Consider the following 25,150-nt stretch of genomic DNA (forward strand, 5'->3'; position numbering starts at 1 on the left):
ATTTCTAAAGTGTTTCTAATCTTAAATTCTTCAAATTCTCTCTAAAAATAATCATAACACAAAACACACAAAAAAAAAAAAACCAATTTAAAAATCATCATACATACGAAAAAACATCGCAGCCAAAAGCGAATTTTTGTTGAAGCACAAAGCGAATGAGCTTTTGTCACAAGGTAAGTTGATAATCCATGTTTTTTTCTGTAAAAACAAGACTTATACTTTATAAATTGATTAATATCTGAATTATTATTTAAATGGTATTAAATAAACTTGATTTTTAATGAATTTTGGGGCTATATCTGCTTTTTTTTGCCTTTTAGTCGCAAAATAAAACGTTTAAGAATGCGACGCGAAGAGGAATTGCAATAGCAAATGTTTTCATTCTATGCAGAGAGATATATAGATACATAGTACCTTTTATTTGTTAATTCAATTAATACTTCCTCCATAATATACTTACAAAAAGTTCCTATTGATTCAAATTGGAAACCAACTTAATGTAGGTGTAGTACAAATTAGAAGGACATCAAAATTTCTTCAATAGAAATCATTTCCATGTTTTCTATAATTGATCGATTACCAATCCCAGTAAATAATTTTTTTTTGTATGTGTTTTGGCTTTCCCGAGCATTTCTTTTCAATTATCCAGTTAAATGAATGCTTTGGTACTCCATACTTTTACAACTCGCCTCTTCCTATTATTTTTGCCCCTTTTCCTATTTCTCTTTGCCATGATTCAGCTATCTGTAAAGAATGTTTTTCGCTTTGTTGTTGGCGACAATTTCTACGGCAGACGGCGGTTTGCTCTAAAATATTGGTTATTAGCATAGTAGATGCCAGAGAGAGATGGAGAGAGAAAGTGAATGAGAGATAGAGAGAGAGAGAGAGAGAGAGAGAGAGTGTAGGAGTCGTGTTGAATTGCTGACAAAGCAGTCAGCGCTTTTTGTTGCCTACTTTTTGGGGTCAGGGACTTGTTTTGTCAGCTTGCATAGTAAAACTGCTAGAGAGAGAGAGACAGAGACAGAAAAAGAGAGAGTAGGGGATTGCCTATACATCTATTTATCGCTACCCACAACAAATTTTTTTTATTTTTTTCTTGTTGTGCCCCTGCAACGTCGCCGGCTGGGCTGCATCTTTTGTATTGTGAATCATCGGCAAATGCATGGACGCTGACAATGCACAGCATCAGCAGCAAGATAAGTGCCACCTCCCCCCATCTACCCCCGTTTTGTGGCAGCAGCTTTGTCGTCATGTTCAACCTCCATGCTGTCGTCATCACCATCGGCATCGCCATCGTCATCGACTGTGGCAATGGCAGCTTTGGCTTTTGTTGCAGCAGCTAATTTAGCGTTAATCGAAGTATATTTACATCCGCTTTACTCTCTCTTCCTCTGCACCTCTCTTTTTCCCTGTCTATCCATGGCTCTTAGCTTTTTATCTACCACAACGATTGCAGTTGGTTGCTGCATAAGCATTTGCTGTTCATACGGCTTGTTGCTAATTAGTTTTCAATTCCAAAAATTCTGCCAGCACGTAATGCATCAGGATAAAGCGAAAGGTTGGGCAATTTTCCGCAAATGCGACAAATGCTTTGATGTACTAATCACTCGCTTTATGTAACTTGACAACCGATCAATTAACAGAAACAGCTTTGGCATTCAGTGTGATTCAAAGTCTTCACGAATTTTCATTGAGCTGCTTTTTGTTCAGTCTTAAGAGCTAAGAGATTTACTTAATCCTGTAAGACCATATATGATGGAGTATATTTGTGACAAATGGTAGAACTTATGTGGTTTATTTAATGAGCAAAAATGTATCAGCATTTCAACTAAACATTTTGAACGAACGTTTTAAGTAACAATTTTTTGTAAAGCGTATTACAATCGCATTAATATAGATAAAGCTTTGATGTTTGTTGAATTTGTGTATTATTATATAAACTTTAAAATAATAAAGTGCTATCTATGAGCTTGAGCTTGAGTTTAAAATAATTCATGGCAATGATTTGAGAAATATAAAAATGATGCGAAGTTCTGTTCTCATTATAGAATAGAAGCTGGTGGTATTATATAGATATAATATAGAGTGGAAGCCGGGGTTATTATTTAGATGTAATATGTTAGTAATTATCAAACTGTTTCTGCGTTGAGCACAATTATTTAAATCACGAATTCATGGTTTATTATACTCGTTTCGAATATAAGGCTAAATAGTTAAACTTAAATAATATTACAGGGTATTTAAAGCGTTTGAATAGACAATTGTATGCATTACTTTCTTATTAATTATTAATTAATAATTAATTATTAATTTTCTATACATTTTAACTAAATCTGAAAAAAAATTATTCCTTCTAATTTCTTTATGAATTTCAAATAAATACAAAATGAACTCTCTAAGAATCAGCTTAGCATATGTCAGATCTGTTATAAGAACGAAGAAAAATTTAGAATGTGTAATTTTAAGCTGACAGCAACGTTTTCTTCTTTCCGATTTTACTATATGTCTTTTAGCAAGTTGACAATAGTAGTTTATCAAATTGATTAAGACCGACAAAGTGTATTAATTGACCGCAACTGTTTAACACGAATAAGTTGCTAAAGAAGGTGATGGTGAAGATGATGTTGAAAAAGAAGAAGAAACAGGACAACAACAAATGATAGCATTTTGTGATTTGTCATCGTCGCATAAATATGAAAGATTCCTGCAACATGCTTCAATGCCAGGCAACAATGCAAAAACTTCGAGACGAGTTGATGCTAGGCTCCATTTACCTGGCGAGAAGGGGGAGAAAAGGAGTGGAAGGAGGGATATACATGGTACAAAGTCCTCTCGTGATTTTGTGTGTGTGTGTGTGTTTGTTTGGACTGTGCGTGGCAAAACCGGATATTTACCATATTGTTCAACGCATTTGTGAGGTGCAGCACGCGTTACGTATACGCCTCGTGTGCCCACATTTCCACACTCTGTGTAGGCGTGTGTGTGTGCATGTGTGTGTGTTTGTCTGTGTGTGTACTTAACTAATATGCAACGAACGTCGCTTTAACACGTTGCAATTGTTGTTTTGCGTCATTGTTATTGTCGTTGTTCCTGTTGTCGCCTCAACATATGTATTGTGATTTTTCCTCACTTTTTTTTACTATCGTTTGCTTTCCGCTTTCTGTCGACTTTTTTTTTTGTGGCTAAAATGAAAATGCTGAAGGAAATCGTAGTGACAGCACAAACATGAGCAATTATTTTAATCGCATAAATGATTTTATTGCACTTTAGTCGAATTAAAACCTGATCATTGAACATTGGACATTTTGAATTGCCGTCAATAAAGTGACAATAGAGGTGGGCACAGTACACGAACAATGCGTGTGTTAAGCCAGCTGAATTGTGTGTAAATGTGGGAAAGTTTTGAACACTGATAGATCATAATTTAAGGAAAGGGAAACTGTACTATTTAGATAATATAAAAAAATGTGTCAACTTAAAAGAAATGCATGGTAAGCTGTAAATTAATGCAAATTTACTTAAATGTTGTACCTAATTAAGAAATGTTAGCCAAACCTGAGAGTTAATTTAAAGTGACAAGGGAAGTGAATGTAGGTATAGTTAAGTAAGGCTTAAAAAAATTCATACAGTGCCCAGAACAGAATTATGAAGTATGAGCTTATGAGTCATAATTAAAATGTGAATAAATAAAGCGTAGCAAAATAACAGAGCATAAGAATCTGCGGATTAATATGAAAATGGAGATGATTTAAATGAGAGTGTAAAAAAAGAGAGAATGTTAAATGAAAGTGGAAACGTGTGGAAACGATGAAATTAAAGTCCGTGATTGACAAGATATATTGAAAAGATACAGTTAAAAGAACTAGTTAATGGTGGTGACTAAATAGAAGGATCAAAAAAATTAAGTTTCTAACAAGCTTAGGAGATTTAACAAATATCTTGAAATTAAGAAGAACATATGGAATGGGCAATTAATATGACACCTTTAACATACAAATACGCTAAATGAGAGAACTATATGGGGTAGGTCGTGAATATACCAACCAAAAGCAATCGCATAAAATCGCTTATTTTACACAAAACGTCGGCCGTTTAAGCCGCATGTGTTGCACACCTGCAGCTGTGTATAAGTGTGTGTGTATGTGTGTTTGTGTGACAGGTAAGTGAATTTATGTTGCACACGCTATGCGAAACATGCCACTGCATTTGGCCATAAAAACCGACCACCAACAACAATACCAGCAGGACAAACAACAACGACAAAAAAAAGAGCAAATATATTATAGCAGAGCAAATGGAAGAGGAGATGAGAATGAGAATGAGAAGGAAGTAGCAGGCTCAGACTGAACGAGCATTCGCAGGATGGCAGTAACGTCGCCTCGCTGGTAAAAAAAAAAAAAAAATCTTGCAGCCAGGCGAAGCGAAATATTATTTATTTGCTGGCGTGGTTAACCCCTCTACCCACCCTTTTATTCACACTGGTATAACCTGTACTTGTATATGTAAACTACACAGTTTCCCTTTCCTCCCCAGGTGTTTTCACATTTTTCGGCTGCAACAATTTTGGGGCCATTTGGTTGGCCATTTTGCTGGCCGTGCAACGCATATAAATCGCTTCAATTGTAAGGGAAAATTCCCGCTCTACCTTCCCATCCCATGGCGAGATAAGGTAGATTTTGCGAGAGACGCCTTTTGTGCGACTTTGCAGCTTCCGAAATTAGACAAAAATTGGGGTTTGCCGTAGTTTCGGAAATTATCAGAGTCTCCACATATCATTTGCACATGATTGCCACCATTTGTGGCAGGGCAGGAAGTGAAGTGGCAACAGCGGATAAATGAAATTAATATGCACGTTAAAATCATTGTATTGCCTCACAGCACATATATGTATGTGTGTGTAATATACATAAATATATATGTTCGTAAATATATATGGTATATGTACGGTATATGTTATCTGAAAAATGCACAGACACAGAGTGAGAGAGAGAGAGAGAGAGAGGCCGAAAGGAAAATAATAACATTGAGGCAATTTGATTACCATTGGAAATTTATTACATCGAAGACAGCTACAATTTTTATAATTCCAATGGCAAACATATCAATCAGCAATTGATTTTGCGCCAAACAAAAATTAATGCTATTTATCAGCATACCCTGGAAATTGATTAAATAATTAATTTGCAAAAACGAAACTTTGGAAGAAGTTCATTAATTGAAAGTGACTGAAAATAATTTAATTGTACCCCATGTCACCGGATCTAGACTAATATTGTAGATCTCAGCGGTATTTGAGACTACTTCACTGTGTTTAAATAAAATTATTTAATTATAAAAAGCTAACTATTTTATCTCGACAATTTTGATATTTTGATATTTATTTGGTTTTCTTGAACATACCTTTAAATATTTTTTGAGATGTTGAGCATATTAATATTTTCAATAGAAATAAATAATTCGACAAATGAATAGAATATGAGCCAGAGGTAAAGACAAAGTAGGAATACATTAATTACGATAGAATGAATGAAAAATGTGAAAGTACTCTGAGTAGAAATGCCAGACAAAAGGAAATACCAACTGAAAAGAAAAGGCATTGATTGGAAAATAATAAAAGTACAGTACATAAATGACAGCAAATATTTATAGAAATTTTTCTGCGTAGTACAATAACAATTATAAAATTGCATAAATAAACGAAACGAAATAAAAGTTGAGCTTCAAGTGCACAATACAAATCAATTTGCTGAATATTTGAAATTTTATTAAAAAAATATTTGTTTGATATTTGCAACAATTTTTGTGCTACGCCTGGGGGCATGCAACAGAACGAGCTGAGCTTGGAAATGTGTACATAAAGTCACATGTATATATGAAAATATGTATTTACATATATATATATATATATATATATATAAAAATATATACAGATTGATTGACTTTAGGCTTTGGCCTCGCCGCGTCTGTTTGCTGGCAGGCTGAAAGAACTTTTTATCCTGTCTGCAGGTGCTTACTTTGCTTTTGGATTTTGACTTCGGGCTTTTGCTCAAACGTACAAATTACTTTCATATTATGAGTGACTAAAGCAAGGCAATATGTTGTCCAGCAACAGGAGTATAATAAATTTGTGGTAAAGTATGTGACAGACAGAAGTCAAGGACAAAATAAAGTTTTAATTTAAAATTCAAAATTACATTATTTTTTTCTAATTTTTTATTCTGTTTTTTTTTTTACATTATTTTTAAAAAAACCAAGGCTGCAAATCGGTTCTGAACCAAATTTAGACTTTTATAAAGTATAATTTAATAAAAATCAAGAAAAATTATATACAATAAAAATATTTTATTTGCCAGAAATTGAACCAAGGTTCGAACCCAAACTTTGGGTTTAGGAGGTATATAAACCGGTTTGCGAACCAAACTTAAATCTTGCTCTATGGTTTTAGCCATCGAACCGAACCTTTACAAAAATTTTGGTGGTTTGCAGCCTTGATAAAAACCAACAAAACATTTTTAATTTGGAAAAGATATCTTAAGAATTATATCTTTACGGTTCCTGGAATGTATTTTACGAGAACATTTGAGAGTAAAATTCTTAATGGTTTTTGTTTTTATCTGTTCAGGTAGCGAGTATCTCAATGTCGAGCACGCTCTTTTGTAGTGCTCTTTTTTGTTGTCTATGCACTCAAGGATATCAAATTTTTAACCACGCGTCACACATGGCAGCACAAAGTGAACAGCAGCAGTAGCACCACCAAACTGTGGTGGTTAGTGGCGTAACACCACACACACACATACACACATTTACAAATACACACACATAGTTTGTCAGTTTGTCAGTCAGTCAGTCAGTCAGTCAGACAGTTTTTGTGGTGGGCTGAGCTTTTGTCGCTGACTCATTCGAAACAGCTTGAAAATGAAACCGGATTTTCTGTTGTCTTGGCAGGTGGCAATAAACTAAGTAGTAATCACTAAGCAGTCTGGCCTGCCTAAATGCCACCTGCAAAGTAAAAAGGATTTAAAGAGGGAGAGAGCAATCGAGTGAAAGAGAGGAACAGCGAGTGCGACACGCGCTCAAAGTACAAAGTTACCAATTGATTTCCGCATAGCGTGTGTGCTTTTGGGGGTTGGAGGCACTAACTTAGCCAAAAATGTAACAGGATGATGTTGAATGTTGAATGTTGATGATGTTGATGTTGATGATGTGGCTGATTGCACAACTAGCGGAAATTGCTATCAGAAATCAGTTACTCGTGACGTCATTAACATGCACCCGAAACGCCTTTGAAAACTCCAAATGCGAAATTTTCATTCAACTGACTTGAGATGTCATATCTTTCTTCTCTCTCTCTCTCTCTCTGCAGGGACTAATTTAAGTTTTTGAGTTGATATGCTACCATGCCAATCTCTTATGCTAAAGTTGAGCCAAGTCAGAATTGACTTAAGAGCGTTAAAAGTGATTTGAATTAAGCCACTTTTATAGATTTGCATAAGAGAAATAAAATATTTATGACAAATAGACACCTATTTTAAGCACCAACATTTTTTATCAGCGCAGTTAACTGAATTATCCTGTCAAGTTTTTAATATTTACTGTGTAAAATGAGTTTGTTTAGTCCTCTAATTTACTTCAAACTTCTATATGCTTTCAGTATCAAAAAATACGATTTCATTAATACTATTTTATTGTAATGTAGTACCATAAAATATGGATATTTATTATACTGTTATTATAATATTATGAAAAGCTATAATTTGTTGGGAACTGTAAATAAAAGGGCAGCAATTTAAATAAATTTTGATGTGGAAAGAGGGTATACAATCAGATGTATACAAATCAGAGATCAAGGGTATTGCAATTTCATACACTCTCCAGAAAGTATGCAAAATAAATTGAAGTGAAGTTTTGAAAATGGAATTAAGTAGTTGGTCTACTTTGTTATATTTCAAACTTGTTTGTCTATATTTGGTAAATGATGTCTAGGGTATCTTAAAGTTAAGCACTTTAGCTTTATTGTTGTTGTTGTTGTTGTTGTGGTTGTTGATGTTATTGTTTTATTTTATTGTATTTTCTAGCTGTTTGTACAGCAATTTGAGCTTCCTTTGCTGAATAAGACTTTGCTCGCCTTTCCTTTTGTAGCTGCCAATTTTGCATATGACAGCACACATTTTATTTTTCGGCTCTCTACGTTTTTTGTGCTCCTTCGTTGTTGTTTGCTGTTGTTCGTTGTTGTTGCTGTTGTGTTGCTGTTGGCATTGTCCTGCCAAGTTGGCGTCTGCTGCGGCTTGTGTTTTGTTAGCTTTTGAGTTGTTGCCACCGAAAGTTGAACCTTTTTTTATTTTCTCTTTTTTTTTTTTTTTTGTTTTGTGTATAGTGTGTTTGTGTGAGTTGCTTTTCTGTTTGCTTAATGTTTAGTTCTCACTTTCACGCAATGTTTTCATTAGAATATCCCCCCTTTCCCCATTTTGTCACCTGGATAAAGCAGCGAAGAAAACAACAACAAAAAATGTCAACGAAAATAGGGAAAAAGTCAAGAAGAAAGATGGGCAACAACAAAGAGAAGAAAAGCAGCCGCACAACACACACCCACATATACACATACACAAAAAATTGGTAGAAGCTGGGTGGTGGAGGGGGGGAGGGGTTATGACTTTGGGTTTATGTTTTCATTTCTTTGCCCGGCTGGTCACAACTTTAACCCTATGAAGACCTTTCTTCAGTCGCCCACTGCCACGCCCACTGGCGCCTCTCTTTTTGTTTTCGTTTCTTCATTTTGTTGCCATTTTTCTCCGGTTTTTCCTTTTTTTTTGGTTTTGTGTGTTTATTTTGCTTTGGCACATTTTAGAAACAATAAAGGAAAACTTTGAGCTCTTTATGTGGCCGCCTGTTCCATGGCGTTTTGTATTCTCTTCTTTTTCTCTGTTGTCCTCCTCCTTTGGTGTATATCCGCTGTGAGTTATCTTCATTTCAGCAGCAGCTTTTGACGCTAACGTCGACGTCGCAGTTGCCGTTAATGCCGCCTGCAAGTTGGCCATAAAAAAGAGGCGAATTACGTGAAGCGGCCTCTAAAAACAAAAGGCAATGTTGCCTTTGCCTAAACAAGCCTGGTTCCCAACCCCGCTTCCCGCCCCCCCTTGTTCTTCTCGGTTTTCCGTGTCAGCCCTTGGCTTAACAATTTTCATCAAAATTATGAAAATTCGGCGCTAGCTATTCCTGTTTTACGTTCCTCCTCCTGGAATTTTCCTTGATTTGCCCCTCGCAACATATTTTACTCTCATACTTATTTTCTCAATTTACGTTAATCGATTTTTCATCTCAAAATTGTGCTTGTGTTTGTTAAACAAGCTCTCAGTTGTCTCCTACAGCCTCTATTAGATTAATCGATTGTTTATTTGGATTGAAATGTTATTTCTATTGATCGTTCACTCGCCCAGCCTACTCGCTGCTCTTGCAACAAGCTTTAAGCACTCGTAGTAAGAAGACAGAGCGTTGCCACCTGTCTGTTAAATTTTTTTGCAGGATACCTTTTCTTGAAAATTAAAAAAAAAAAAAGCTCCAATGGATAAAACCGAATAGAACCTATTACCAAAATGGTTATTTTGGCACGTACCGGAAGCGTAACCGGATCCGATATTAATTTCGGTTTGATTCTCGGATTAAAGTCTGTAGAAATTTGTGGCACACATCTTTATTTCAAACATTTGAATGCAATTAGATATTTTATTCAACCACAACTTTATTATAGTCTATGGTAAAGGGTTGTTTCATTTATTTTATTTATTTTTTTTTTATTAAGCATTTTAAATTATTTCACATTCATTATATGTATGTTGTTAGTTTCTGTTTAGTTTGAAAAGGGGATCTTGCCAATAGTTAAGCAAGTCAATAAAGTAACCGGCAAAATGATGGTTCAAATATTGCCTGTTGCCTGTTTGTCTGCCTCTTGTGGCAATCCGTTGCCAGCTTTGGACTTTGACATTGCGGTTTTTTAATTGCTTATTTGCCATCCTAGTCATTGTCATGCTCATCGTTGTTCACAAACCTCATTGTCGTCCTCGTCCTCATAGTCATCGTCATCGTCATCGTCGAAGTCCCTTGGGCAAAAGCGTAACCACAACGCCGAGTTTAATAACCAAGGCAACGGTAAAATGTTAAGCACAGTTTCGACTGGTCCTTTTTCCACCCCCTCCTCCTGCATTCCCTCTTTTCCATCGTTAACCATCCCTACAATTTCTGTGCCTCTTCCGTTTCCTGCCTTCACTTCGTTATCATATGCACGGCATTGATGAGCTAAGTACATGTGACAAATCAAATGGTTCAGCAGAGAGAGCTAACCGCATATTCCTTGTGTCTACTGCTACTGTTTCTTCTTCTTCTTCTTCTTCATTATCTACTGGTCCGAACCACAAAATGGTTTTCCCCGAGAAACTCATTAGAAAGCTTTCCAACGCTAGATGGCGACAGAGTATAGCATATGTGGAATCCTTGCTTTGGTTTAAAATTTTCCATTTGATGGTTTAACGATGCAGAGGCCGACACCAGATGGCGCTATTCAAAATTGAAAATTTGATCTTTTGATCTCTAAGATATACACCAATAAATAATCAATTGCTCAGGTCAAAGAAATTCAGTAAACTTAACGCAAAAATTGTTCTAAAGGATGTATATTAAATTCGATAATAACCCTAGTAAATAATAAAAATTTCAATTAAAGAAGTGAAATTAGCATTCGAAAAAGGATACGAAAGAACTTTTCTCTTCAGATACTTGAACTTACTCGGTGCGAGATACCCTGTAGTTGACCCTATCCTAAATACAGACTGTATTCAATGTGTTTTTTATTCAAAAACTAAACTAAAAAAGTACTGCAGACCATTTAAATAAAAGTGCGCAACAGGCAAAAGGAGGCGTGGTGACCCCATTGAGTATATATACTTTTTTTTATCAGCATCAGCAATCATAAGACTTATGTAGATAGACTTATGTAGATAATAATTTCGGAAGTTTTTGAACAATTGAAACAAATTGTTTCAAACAATTCCATTTTTACAGGGTCTCTTTTAGTCGGGTTCTCTGGACTGCAACGTTTCTTAACTAGTTATGCATATTTTTTGAAATATTTGATATCTTTTGAGCTGCCAATAATAAATCAAGCAGCACAACACGGGCTCCCTCTGTCCCTCTATCCACCTAGAACCCGTTCAAAAAAAACTCCCCCTCATACCCTTCTTTGTCCGCTGCAATACGCTTTATTTGATTGATATGCCAAAATAGATAGATATGCAGATATAGTTACAATTTCAACTGTGGTTATATGTACATACATATGTACATACATACATATGTATATAAATGTAATGGTATGTATGTGTGTGTGAGTTTGTATCCGTGTCAGTGGACCGTAAGGTGGCATGCCCCTCAGGGCGAAAGATCTCAAATTTAATTGCATTGCATTTCTCTGGCATATTTTTGGCATATTTCGAATGTGCTTGCTGAAAAATTGATAAGTGGGCGGTGGGCAGGTTAGGTGGCAAGTTGGAGGGGATGTGTGGCACTTGCAACCGGCCTACGAACCACATACATTTCATTTCGCAGTCCAAACTGTTTAATTGCTCAAGTGGCGCCACGCAATAAAAAGGAAAATGCCAAATGAATTGAGATTGCCTATCAAAATTGAAAATTTCATGTTGAGCGTTGCATGGAATGCCGCATTCAACAGTCAAGTCAAATACATAGTCAAATATTCGCTGTCCTCTCTTCCTGTTTTTGTTTTTTTGCTCCTTTCCTCTCCCCCTTCCTCTTAGGGGAGGTTTTAAGGTGCCTCGCGGCGTTCACGTCAAATGCACAAATGCAAACAGTTTGACCCATGCTCCGTTCTGACTCTGAATCTGCTTACTCTTCCTCTTTCTCCTTCACTTATCCATTCTCATATTTCTCGATTTGGGTCACTCTTTTTGGCTTTCAGTTTGACTCTTGGTTAATTTGTAGTTAAGTTGCAAGCGGAATTGAAAATGGAAAATGGAAATGAAATATTGTCTCATTGCATTTTCGATGGGAGCATGCATTTATTAATACTATTATTATGTTTGTAGGAAATATAAGTGAGATTTAAAATTTTATTGATGAATATCAAGTTGCATTTCATTTTAGGAAGACTTTAGGTTCAAGAATATTTTCAATCATCCAGCCTCAAGGTTGATTTTTCAATTCAAACAGTCACCTCAACTTTAATTAAAACTGTACAACAAGTCAAATATAATAACTTTAGTTTTGGCTGCACAATTTCGTTTATTCAATCGATTTTTGCATTCGACAAATATTCGATATGCTGTTGTTGATCAAATTGAATAGAGAGACTTTACGGTTTGATATGAATTTGTAGTTCAACTCGCAAAAGATGCCACAAATGCACCGCCCTGTGTGGTAATTTTGAAAATTTTCGCCTACATTGAATTGAATTCAAAGCGTTGCAAACTCTGGTTGCACAGAGCAATTTCAGTGTTGTGTGTGGTGCCCAACAGGCGTATACGTAATAACGCTCGGTATTTACTGCAGCCTCCCTCTCTCTCTCTCTCTCTCTCTCTTTGTGTGTGTGAGCATCTTATTGCATTCTGTTTAACATTTGGCAATGATGCGTTCAACAACATTTGCCTAATTTCGTGGCGCCTCAATTGTTGTTGCCTTTATTCGCGCGAAACTTGAACTTAAAGTGCCGCAACATTGTCAAGTTGATGAAATGTTTATTATGTACAGCGTTGTATATACAAATACAAATGTATATACTCGTACTCGTAAATATATAGGCTGTCTTCTTTTGTGCCTTCTTTTTAGCCAGTTTATATGTAAATTTCGCCCTAAATGGCTGACAGTTGAGACAGGTGTTTGGCTAGAAGGGAGGCTCCTTGGGTTTGTCATAAATTACAATTTCCTGTTTGTTCTTTATGTTGAGCGGCTTCAGAGCTCTGCGCCCAACGCAACCAAATTGTAAACTCAATTTTCAAACAGCAAAAACGACGTGCAAGCGAAATTCCACAAAACGTAAAACAAAAACAAAAATGTGTCTATAGATATTACAGATTACAGATATTACTTGGCTTAAGTTTGTTTAAGACTCTATGTTTTTTTTTCAATAAAATGTAAATCAGACTTTTAATTAAGGGTGATTGTGAAATTGTAGCTAACATGATTTGCAGAACCAGATTAAATATTGTTTTGAAAATCTGAAATTCATTTAAAGTTCGAAAATGTGTTTTTCCAAATTCCGTTTTCTTGCTAATTTCTTGTTTATAATTAAATACAGAGAATATTTCTTTAATCGTTTCAATGCGTTTTAAAATTTACGGCGAAATTTAATGAAAAATAATAGAAGAAGTAATAATTGATGGTATTGATTTCCTAAAAAAATTTGACAAGAAATACTATGAATACGAAAACGAGGAAAAAATTAAGAACATGTGTAATTTAAAAATTTAGCGTCAGGCTTTGAAAAAATTAATTTCAGTTTAAAGTTGCACCAAAATTATTAATCCATTTTGAAAATATTTATAAAAAATGCCAAGTTTTTAACAAAATATTTTTAATTTCGAAACTTCCACTTTTTCTTGGGATTTCAAACTATTCGCCCAATAAAAAGAAATTAAAACCATTGAGTGAAAAGAAAATTTGACTAATGTCAGACGAAACAAAGCTTAATTTTTCATTATATTAAAAAACTAGAATTTGCTTAATGGATATGCCTTATTTTGGTTTCCTTAAATTGTATTCATTTTTCTTATGTGTTTGTTCTTGTAATATATAAAAATGTATTGAAAATTCACATTAGCTTAAGCTTTAGATCAATTTACAGACGTGTCTCTTGATCAGTTGCAACAATTTGTTGCAAGTTCTGAAACAATTTTTCTGCAGACAACATAAATAAAACTCAAAGCTGTCCAGTTTAAATAGCTGCATTTGTGTCACGCGGCGAGTGTAAATTTAATTTGATTTCATATTATTTTCAAGGTAGCACTAGGAGACAGAGAGAGGGAAAGAGACCTGCCCCAACGGACTGAGAGACCTGACCTAAGCCACATGGCCGTGGACGAAGCGAGAGTTTGCCTCGACGAAAGGACACAAATTTATTTAACCTGCAGCCCACATAGCGCACATTTGAATTTATTTGCGTTACCCTGATGGCATGGGCGGTGGCAGCGCTCTGGGGGCGTGCCAGTTTGCTAAAGTAATGCCAAAAAAGTACGCAAGCAAAAAAAAAAAAAAATGAAAGGAAAGGAAAGGAAAAGACAAATTGTGACGACGCGTCGTATAAGGACGAAGGACGCTGAAACTTTTGCTCAAGTTGTGTTGCAAGTTGTGTTTCGCAGAAATCGTGCCACGCCCCTTAACCACCCACACAGTCAGCACTATTAACCTCCACCACCCTGTCCAATATCTTGAATATATGTGCATACATATATACCACTTGCCTTTGGCGTTGAAATGAGCCGCGCACCGTTTGACACATGCAGCGCCACCTGACGGCCGTCGTCATGAATTTGAATTTTCTATAGCAGCAGAACTTTCAGGAGAAGTGGAAACAGGGGAGGAGTAGTAGGGTAATGGAAGCGAAACTCTGTTACCATAAACTTTGCCTCACGGCAAATGGCAACAACGAAGCCGTCGCCATGGCGTATACGTAATGTCATTTGTGTGTGTTGCATACTTTTGCGCGTTATTTAAATGCATTATAGCCTGGACCCAAAGTTATGTTGACTTGCTTACGACCTGAATATCCCCTGCAATCCCTTATTCTTCTTTTCTCCGCAGGGAGATTTAAGAATAACAAAAGTGTGCCTTAAAATACAAATTGAAATTTCAAAACATTGACAATAAATACTATGTCCGGTTAAATTTAGTCCCTTAAATAGAAGTAGGCAAAAGTGCCAAGATTATCATAAAAAAAAACTGTAGAAAACATTGTAATTAGTAGAAAATTTTAATCAATTATAAAAAACCCGTTATTTTGTACGCTTACAAGATGGTTTGGAACTTAGGCAAAACATCTGCAGTTCAATTCTGTTAAATCATTAAGTATCATAAAGTATACTTTTAGTTTTTTAAATTCTGATACTGATTAATTCTGTATCAATATTACAAAAATGCATTTTTAGAAAATTATAGTGAGTGTTGACTTTAAATTGGGTTTGAGTTTGAATAGAAGATAATGGCAATAAACTGAAGCTGCTTAATTAACGCATTGGATTTGTATTTGCTATAGGTGTTTGTGTGTGTACGTTTTTGTCTGTGTTTGTGTGTGTAAATGGTCTTTTGTTTGCAAATGTGTTCATTAGAATGCAACTACATATTTGCCAGCTTCTCATCTTTGTTCCTCACTATTCTCCTCCTTCTTCATAGTCTCTTTCTTCTACTCATCATCATCATATTCATTGTCTCTCTCTTTTCTGGGCCAAATTTGCGCTCAGTTGTCGCCTCATTAATGAGTTATTGTTGTTGTTGGTGTTGGCAAGGCAGCTTCTTTGGTTAACTCGCTTTCAGCTTAGTCGCGTCTAGAACCCTCCACTTGCCCCCCTCCTCTCAGCCTATTCATGTTGTGCAACGCCTGATTACACGAGTTATACTCAAGTGCTGCCTGCCTGCCCCCCCCTGTGCCACCTTTCTCCCCATTGCCACCTTTGCCACCTAGCCTCGTGTTGGCGCATAAATCACAGCAGCCTGCAATAAGCCACTGTCGACTGTCGACGGTCGATTGTCGACTGCCGACTGCCGACAGAAGGCAGCAGTCGGTCGGTAGACGAAGTCTGCATAAATAGGCATCACTGACATGGTTAATGAACGCCCTCCTCCCCCCTCTTTCTCTCTCTCTCTCTCTCTCTCTCTGCCTAAGCTGCATCATTTGGTTGCATGTTGCGAAATTGAAGCTGAATGAGCTGCAGCTGGAATCAAGTATACTTGTACTTTGATTGAGTGAACTAGTCCTAGATTCGATTGTTATTGGGCTTGCAATATTGGCTAATGCCAAATTGAATAATTTGGCTACTTGTTTTGTTAATCAAGTAAGAGTGTTATCGTTAGTCGAAATAAATTCAACGGACATATGTAGATCTACTTATATACATATCTTTGTTTAGTTAACGTTTATTGTATTAGTTGACATCAAGCTACAGTTATCGTTTATCGATTCAACTTACGTCAACAAGTTTAACGATAAACAGTAGGCAGACTTACGGCTACTTAACCTTAATCAAATACTTTTTCTATTAATCGTTTATCGCTTCAATTGAAATCTAACAAATTAGTATCTATAGTTAAACCCTATCAATTTGACTGGAACTACTGATATCGATAATCGATTGCAATACAAAGTGAACGACAGCTTCGATTATCAAATTTTTCTACAACTTTGTATAGTCATCGATTGTCGCTATATTTAAAACTATCACAAATCGATAATTCCACTACAGTCTCATAGCTTACACGTTTTTGCTCTAGCTCCATTTCAAATCTTTCAAGAAAATTATCTCTTCATTTATTTGGTGCAATAAGTTTAACAAAACCGCATTTCTATGTGAGTGTGTGTGCTTATGTATGTGTATGTGTATCTGTCTGTGTCTTTGGCAAAAGTTTGGCGTTTGCTTGAGCTGCCGGAATGCGCAAATTGTTGCCAAACCGCGGCAAAGCAATGCAGCATGCATATAGTAGTTGGCAACGCGAGTATACACATACACACACATACATACACATACATACACATGGGCACGAGTTCACAGTGGAAGCTCTGCATTATTTACTATATTTAATTATACAGCGCAGAGCAAGTCTCAATATCGCAATGCTTTTGAAGTGTTAGAAAATATATTATTATTTTGTGCAACTAAAAGAGTGTTCGATATGGGGAAGAAAAATGAAAACCGAAATGGGGCGAGCTAAAAAGTGAATTGAAATAAAAAAAAATATATATATAGAGATTGAGCGTAACACTTTTGTTTAATTTTATGAACTTTTAGATAAGTTTTTAAATAACTAATATTAAAAAATAGGACAAGTGAGATTAACATGCAATAGAACTAAAATACTGTGAAAATTGCAGCCTTCTAACTCTTACCGTTTGAGGTCTGCCCTTAATGCTGTTACCATTTAGATGAATGATTTTTTAATTCTATTGAAAGATGCACTTTAAATTCATATTTTTTGTCTTCTAATACAATTTAAAAAAAAAGCTGAAATTGAATTTGCTAAATTTAGTCAAATCTCACAAACAAAATTTACTATAAAAACATTGGTTTTAGGAACATCGACAATTGTTTTGTAAAACAAGAATGATTTTTAGCGGAATTGAAGTCAGTTGTGCCAATTTAAAAGACTTCTGTAAAATTAGATTACAAATTGTTAGTTTTATTCTACAGATCGTAATAAGAGATTGTTTATAATTGAACATTTTTGGTGAAAGTGATGGTAAATGCAATTCAAAATAAGTCTTAGGGAGGCTTTTAATTAATAAATTTCAACAGAATAAGAAAGAGACAAATTATAGATAGTTTAAGCAATACGTTAATCTCATTTATGATCAGACTTCTAAATCTGGTAGACCTCTACATCTGTAAGCTTTATCTGAGTTATACTTGTTATACTAATCTTGGCAAGCTGTTGAAGATATAAAAAAGCACGATACTTAAATTGAAAAGAACACTTGCCTGGTAACAACACCAAACTGTGAGGCAACAGTGTTGTGTTTGTTGCTGTTGTAGCTGTTGTTGCTTCCATTGTTGTTGTTGCTGTCGTTATTGTTGTTGTCAACAAGCATTGACATTAATTAAAGCTCAGCGTTGCATGCAACTGCCATCTGTTGGTGCGCTGCGTGTGCATTGACAAAGCCGCAACCGCGTTTCTATTTAATACCCTGTAATCCAGAGTGAAACACAAAAGTGTAAATATATGTAATAGAAAGCACAGCCAATGAGTAAAACATGATAAACCAAAAAATAAATGCATGTTTAACTAAATATTATTATTATAAAATATTCTCTTATTTACTTGTGGAATAATTTACAGGGTATATGCATAGTCCGTCAGCCATGTGAGGCTGTACTGTAGCTAGTTGTTTGCCCTGTGGCGGCTTCAGTTAACCATTACGCTTTAATTACTGTGCTAAAATCCACGCTTGTCTGCAGCAACATACACACACACACACACCCCCGCACACACATGCATTGAGACGTTTTTTATGCAGAGCATACGGGTGTGTGTGTGTGTGTGTGTACCTTCATGCTTGTTGCGCTCAAAAGCATGCTTTAAAAATTACCTCCTCCAACATTGCCTCATTCACAGCGACAGTATCCAAAGTGGCTGCCATAAAAGTCGCTGAAAAGCCAAAAAGGTAGAAAAAGCGGAGAATAGCGTGAAAAAACGAGAGAGATGTGAAATGAAATAATACTGATAGAGCTTTCTCTGATTAACAGCGTTGCCAATATATATGTACATTGTACATATCTGCCATGAATTTCAGTTGATGGCGCAATACAATATGACAGATATATATAAATATTTATCTTTTTGATTAACAACATTGCCAATATTTCTGTACACTGCAAGTTGGTAAGTATTTTTCTTCCATTAGTTTTAAGAGTACCCTAGAAACGGAATACTTCAAATATTCTTTGTATTACAATAGACAAGTTTGCATTCTATGAATAATAATAAAAAGATTCATTAAAATAATAACTTATTAATAACTAAAAGTTGCTCCGCTGTTTTTTAGAAATCTCTTCTGATTTTTATACCCGTTACTTAAAAAATAAGTAGATCTCAGAGACTGTAAGAGATAGAGTTACCAAATTTGGCACACAGATCAGTTTGTTTTAAATTTTGGAGACGCCCCCGCGAAACACCATCACACCCACAGTTCTTGAAATAATACAGTTTTTATGGTAATTAACGTTATCTATTAATATTATCTGTAATATCACTTAACTGCAGCATGATCGGACAAGTAGAACGTGAGTAATAGCTAACCAAAGTTATTAATACAATCACCTAAAAGTATGCAGTAGCTTTTATTAGGTAGTAATTTCTTTAAAGTACTTATTTATATACATGTAACGGGTATCCTTTGGTCGGGATCTCAACAATAGCATTTCCCACTTGTTTTTATAAATTTTACACTTTTCCTTATTATGGAGAATCATATCTTTTAAGTTCTAATAATTACACTTAGGAATTCTCTAAATAAAACTATTATATATTTATTAATAATTTTTTCGTAGGATCTGTCTATTGTATTTTCCATGGAAAACGCACAAGTAAAATCATATAAAGCTGTTTAAATTTTATTTGAAACTTTTTCGCCATCATGGATATATTTTTCATTTGAATCCGGCTTTACAACTGCAACAGCTGTTATACTGCGTTGTATGCTTTCATTATTACATTTATAGATAAATAGAGACGGAAAGGGAGAGAGAGAGAGAGAGAGAGAGAAAGAGTGATATGTCTCTTGATTATCATAATTAAGCAATTTACTTTCAAGTGTGGCACGGCCTGGCTCGACAGTGCCCGTCATTCGTTGCATTGTTGCAAGTTGTTGTTGCAGCTGCAGTTGCCGTTTCCTGTTCTTTGTTGCAGCAGTTCTTAAATGTAAATTACTCGCTTTGTTGACTTTGCCCCACAGCTGCAAAAATGTTCGACGGCGTGCAAAACCGGAAGATGTGGATGCAAGTTGTTGTTGTTGTTGCAGCTGTTGTTGTTACTGTTGTTGTGGTTTTAATTATTACAAGGAGAGAGGAAGAGAGAGAGTTGCTGTCAATGTTTGAGTCTCACAAGTGTTGTTGTTAACCTTATCCTGTTCACAATTTCATATCAGCATCCGATTGTGTTAATATAGTCAGAAATGGAAAAATTTTAACAATTAACAAAATCAAGCTAAAACTTGCCGGTAAGGCTATAGTATACCCGTTACTTACTTCAATATACTTTAAAGTACTTTAAAGAAAATACTTGTATTGCTCTGAAAAATTTAAATCGCCATAACTGCCTAATACTAATAGATAACGTTAGATACCACAAAATACGTATTATCTTAAAAACTATGGGTGTGGTGGTTTTTCGCGATTTGCGGGATGAGGAGGGGGGTGTGGTTTAAATTTGAAACAAACTTGATCTGCTTGGGGTATATAGAAGTCTGTGGGTGAAAGTTTGGTATCTCTATCTCTTAAAGTCTTTAAGATCTAGGCGCCCACATGGACGGACAGATGGCTATATCGACTCGGCTATTGATGCTGATCAAGAATATGTATACTTTATAGGGTCGGAGATGCCTCCTTCTCCCTGTTACATACATTCCAACGAACACAATATACCCTTGTAAAAATTTTTTGAGTAACGGGTATAATAAAAGGGAAAGGCTAAAGTCGAGATCCCAACCATAGGATACCCGTAATTTATTTCAATATATATATAAAAGTACTTAAAAGAAATTACTACTTAATAAAAGATACTGCATACTTTTAGGTAATTGTATTCAAATTATAACTTTATTAAAACCTCTGGTTAGCTATTACTCCCGTTCTACTTGTCCGATCTCGCTGCGGCTAAGTGATACTAATAATATAATATTAAAATTTAAAATTTATGTAACTACTTTTCAATTTCAAACCCAACTTATATTTTAAGAAACCTTCATCTTAGTTCTAACTTTTACTCTTCCCTCCCTTTTCTCTTCTCCCACTCCATCTCTTTCACTCTATTGTTGTCCTTGTCTGTCTGTTCAGCTGTCGCCTGTCCGTCCGTTGGGACGCTCTTTGACGTTCACCTCGGCCTCTATTTCTAAATAGCATTCATTGTGTGTGTCCGACCTTGGTTCGCTTTTCGATTGATTTTCAAGCTTGTCGAGCTTTTGTTTTTATTATAGTTCAAATAGTTGTTGCCACACGTGGCATATGCGGCACTTGAAAGCCATTGAAAAGTTCATATGCCACGCCATATATGCATATACTTTCATACGATTACATTATATAGATAAGTATTACACATACGTCATGTGAGCCAGTACATACTTGAACTTGAGTGTTTATCCTTTATAGCAGGTGTTCACTGAGAACACTTTTCTTTCTAAAAATATAATTTCTATATATATTTAGTATATGGTTTCAAATAAAACATTATAGTGATATGATGATTGACTAACTTTATTGAATATCCAAATTTTAATGTCAAATGCGTTATTCGAAGTTGTTACTCCTCAGGCACTTTTGTGTTTTTGCTTAACACAAAACGAGAGCACTAACACTTTGGAATAAAAGTGATCGTTAGACAGACTGCATTTAAAATATGAGTACACTGTTATTTGCTACCTCTTCTCACAATAGTTTGCTCTAATTTATTACCAATAATTGTGAAAAGTTGTCAGCACACCTCTACAAACACTCAATATACCCCCACAACACGCTTACTAATGAGGGTCTTAAAATAAAAACTTTGTCGAGTTGCTTTTTATACCCTAAGCCCATTAAAAATGGGCAAAAAAGGGTACAATGTGTTTGGCAGAATGTATGTAACAGGCAGAAGGCGGCTTGGCAGACTCCCAAAAATATATTTATTCTTGATCAGCATCAACAGCCGAGTCGATTGAGCCATGTCCGTCTGTCTGTCCATCTGTCTGTCTGTCCGTCCGTCGGTTTGAATGCGTCGATTTCAATGACCATAAGAGCTAGAGACTTTGAACTTGGTTTTTATTTTTGGATCGGTTCACTATAGCTACCATAGGAACGATATGTCGAAAATAAAGTTTTAGTAAGAAAAAGTTTTTTGTTTGTACAGATATCTTAACCAAACTGATAGAATATGCATTTGAACTGGTATTATACATCCTGACCAAATTTGGTTCAAATCGGTCTACTATATCATGTAGCTGCAATAGAGACGCTCAATCGAAAATTAATTCTTGGTATGAAAAAGTTTTTTGTTTTTTGAGATATCTTGGCCAAACTGATAAAATATACATTTAACTTGGTTTTGTTTATCCTGACCGAAGTTTGTTTAAGTCGATCGACTATATCATATAGCTGTCATATTAAAGATCGTTGAAAACTCAACTTTTAGTATGAAAAAGCTTTTTGTGTTTTGAGATAACTTAACAAAACTGTTAGAATATGCATTTAAGATGGTTTTGTACATTCTGACCAAATTTGGTTTTATTCGGATCCATATATCATATAGCTGCCATAGGAACAATTGGTCAAAAATCTACCTCAGTACAGAGTACCTAGGCACAGGGTATCCTACTGTCGAGCGTGCTCGACTCTAACCGCCCACTTGTTTTTTTTTTTTTATCATTTTGCGATCCATCAGCTCGACACAATTGCAATGCGAAACTTTAAGTCAACTTATTGTCAAGTTGTTATCGGCAATTGATATAGATGGATTTGTGACACGTTTTTATTGACCTTCAGCGTTGACCAGTTCCACTTGCATTTATTTACCGTTATCATTAACTGCCACCTCGTTTCCCTCTTGCCGCTGCTCGGTCTCAACTTGCCGCTGGCGACAAAGCTATTGCCATGTTTCCGGCACGTTTGGCTTTGGCCATTTGCCGGCTACTCTTTGCTTTTAATTTGTTTTAATGAACTTTCATGCGATTTTATTGAGTGTACGGAAAGACGGAAGCGGGAGGGGAGGGGAGAGGAAACTTGCTACGGTTGCAATATGCTTGCTCACTTGTATAATTACAGGCGCCATTGCATTGGTTCTCCCCTCAACTTGCAGCTCCCATCAACTTGGGCTGAAGTGCGTGGCTTTCATTAATTTTAATGAGTTTTAAAAGTTGTTGCCATTTTTTGCCCCTACCCCTGCCACTCCTCTTGGGCCAGCTAGTGTGTGGCAAGAAGCCAGCAACCAAGCAGACGCTTTTTATTTAATTTTATTTCATTTATTTACTTTTTTCAGCAAGTTTTTCTTTCTTGCCTTCATTTTCTGCATTGCGATCTCTTTTCTCCCTGGCTGTTTTTGTTGTTGTTGTTGTCGTCATTTGTCCACAACAACAACGACAGAGTTTTATCTACAACACACACATAGAGAGAGACAGAGACCGAGCCAGAGATAGAGAGGGAGGGAGAGAGTGCGACACACTGAGCGACATTTGTTTCCATTTGAGCTGCAACTCAACGACGATGACTGGAGACAACATTGCGTATACGCAACCTAACCCAATATTTTCTGTCTCCTTTCTTTTTTCCTTCTCTCTTTCTCTCTCTCTCTCTCTGTGTAGTTTTCGCGCTTAAATAACTTTCAGCGTGCACACAACTCAGTTGAAGTTGCAATGCTCTAAATTTAACCTCCCCTCTCTCACCATTTGTGCCTCCCTTTTAGCCCTTTCTTCGTGACAGCTGCCTTTTCCCAAACATATTTTTCGTACTTTTCTTTCTGTTTTTGGGTGCACAAAAGTAAATACACAGAACAAGAAACACAAAATGTTGCATTTGAAATCTCGCTCTGTCGTTTTATAAGGCAATAGCAAAACAACAATAGACAAACACATGGATCGAAAGCTCAAAAGTAAACAATAACAAAATGAATAGAGAAAACATGGGAAAAGTCCAAAAAGGGAAAATCTAGATTCCAGTTAAAGTACAATCAATAATAGTTTTCTGTTATCTATGAGGACGTATTTTTATTTGGGTTATTGAGCTAAAAATGTTGCAATTATTTGTGATATTTCACTCACTGCAAATCGCTCGCGGGAAGATTAAAAAGTTCATATGTCAGCAGAATTTTTATCATTCAGCATTTATACTTTTTTCCTCAGACTACAGTGTATATTCTTAATTCACACTGAACATACTTTACTTTGCTTCTAGTTTAATTATTTCTGATTCGATTAGAAAATTGTTCCCTAGTGAATTACACTAAAATGTATTAAGATGATCATATTTTTAGTACCTGTTTTGAATAGTATATTTCAATTAAGTGTGACCATATTATCAATAGCAAACAAATTTGTTTTATTCCAAACCCAACTCATTTAGGGCTTATTTTCTACTAGTACTTTGTGAGTTAAACCGATATTGTTTATTAATTATTCAACTGATATACTGACTTTATTTCTTTAGCAATTAAAGTGTGACCAGATTGCGAAATTCGTTAAATACTCAAAATAAAGGCATAGCAAATGTGTTGAGATAAAGTGAAGCTAACTCAAATTATAGTCCATATCCCAATTATCCAAGCTGTTGCTGTACGAAACTAATATAATACAATGAAATAATAAACTGTAATAATCTTAATTCAATTGCCAGTTGTAGATACTTTTATGACAGCCCTCGCCTTCTATATGTGTGAATGTAATGTGAAAGAATTTTTGGGACTGTGTTTTGCATTGACTATTGCCTACTTTGGATAACAATTACAATTCACAAGCTGTGAAAGCAAGCACTCAACATGCATATATCTCCCTCTCTTTCACACACTCACTCTAGCTGTCTTCTTCTTGCTATTTGTGTAAGTAAATCACTTTGCGGACATTCTTGCTATGCTTTTAGGGCAACTTTGTTTGTTTGCCTGTCATTTGGTCGGGGCACAATTCTTAGCCATGGCCCAAATGAGATTATCCTCACGCCCATTGTGGCCCCGGGGGAAGGAGTACGAGTAACAGTATCAGAAGGAGCAGCAGAGAAGGGAAGGGAGGTGGTGTTGGAGGACCTGAAATTTGTTTGGAGTGGGAGGAACATTAACATTAAAATCAAAGCAAAGCCAAACATTTGCCAAGCTGTCGTGTTACTTAGTGAGTTCGAAGTGAGAGAGAAAGAGCGAGTGGGAATGGAATAAGATAGAAAGAAGGAGGAAGAGGAGCGGAGCGGAGATTGAAAGAACAGCCCATATGACTGTTTTACTTGTCCGAATGGGGCCTTTTTATGAATTTGCATTCGTCAACATGAGCATTAGTACGGATATCTCTCTGTCTCTCTCTCTCGCTCTCTCTATCACTCTCTATCACTCTCACTCGCTCTTTCTTTGTTTATATGTGTTTTTGTTGTTGTCTTGTTTATTTGTGGACGCCATTGGGCCCCTCACTTACTCCCTCTTGCTCTCTTGCTCTCTTCCTCTCTTTCTCTGCTGCCTGTCGTTCGTCCTGGGCCTTTGTCCGACTGCTTGCGGCGTTTTCGCA

The 25,150-nt window shown here is 35.8% G+C and overlaps 1 protein-coding gene across 1 annotated transcript in view; it reads left to right on the plus strand.

Annotated features, from left to right (window-relative positions):
- Nucleotides 1-123: 123 nt before the first annotated feature.
- The window catches only part of LOC117788638, a 101,588-nt gene continuing 76,561 nt past the window's right edge, over nucleotides 124-25,150 (plus strand). The window contains 1 exon segment of the mRNA XM_034627472.1: nucleotides 124-173. The gene's annotated coding sequence lies outside the window, so the exon portion shown is untranslated.

This window comes from Drosophila innubila, chromosome X (assembly GCF_004354385.1).
Source record: "Drosophila innubila isolate TH190305 chromosome X, UK_Dinn_1.0, whole genome shotgun sequence".
Taxonomy (NCBI): Eukaryota; Metazoa; Arthropoda; class Insecta; order Diptera; family Drosophilidae; genus Drosophila; species Drosophila innubila.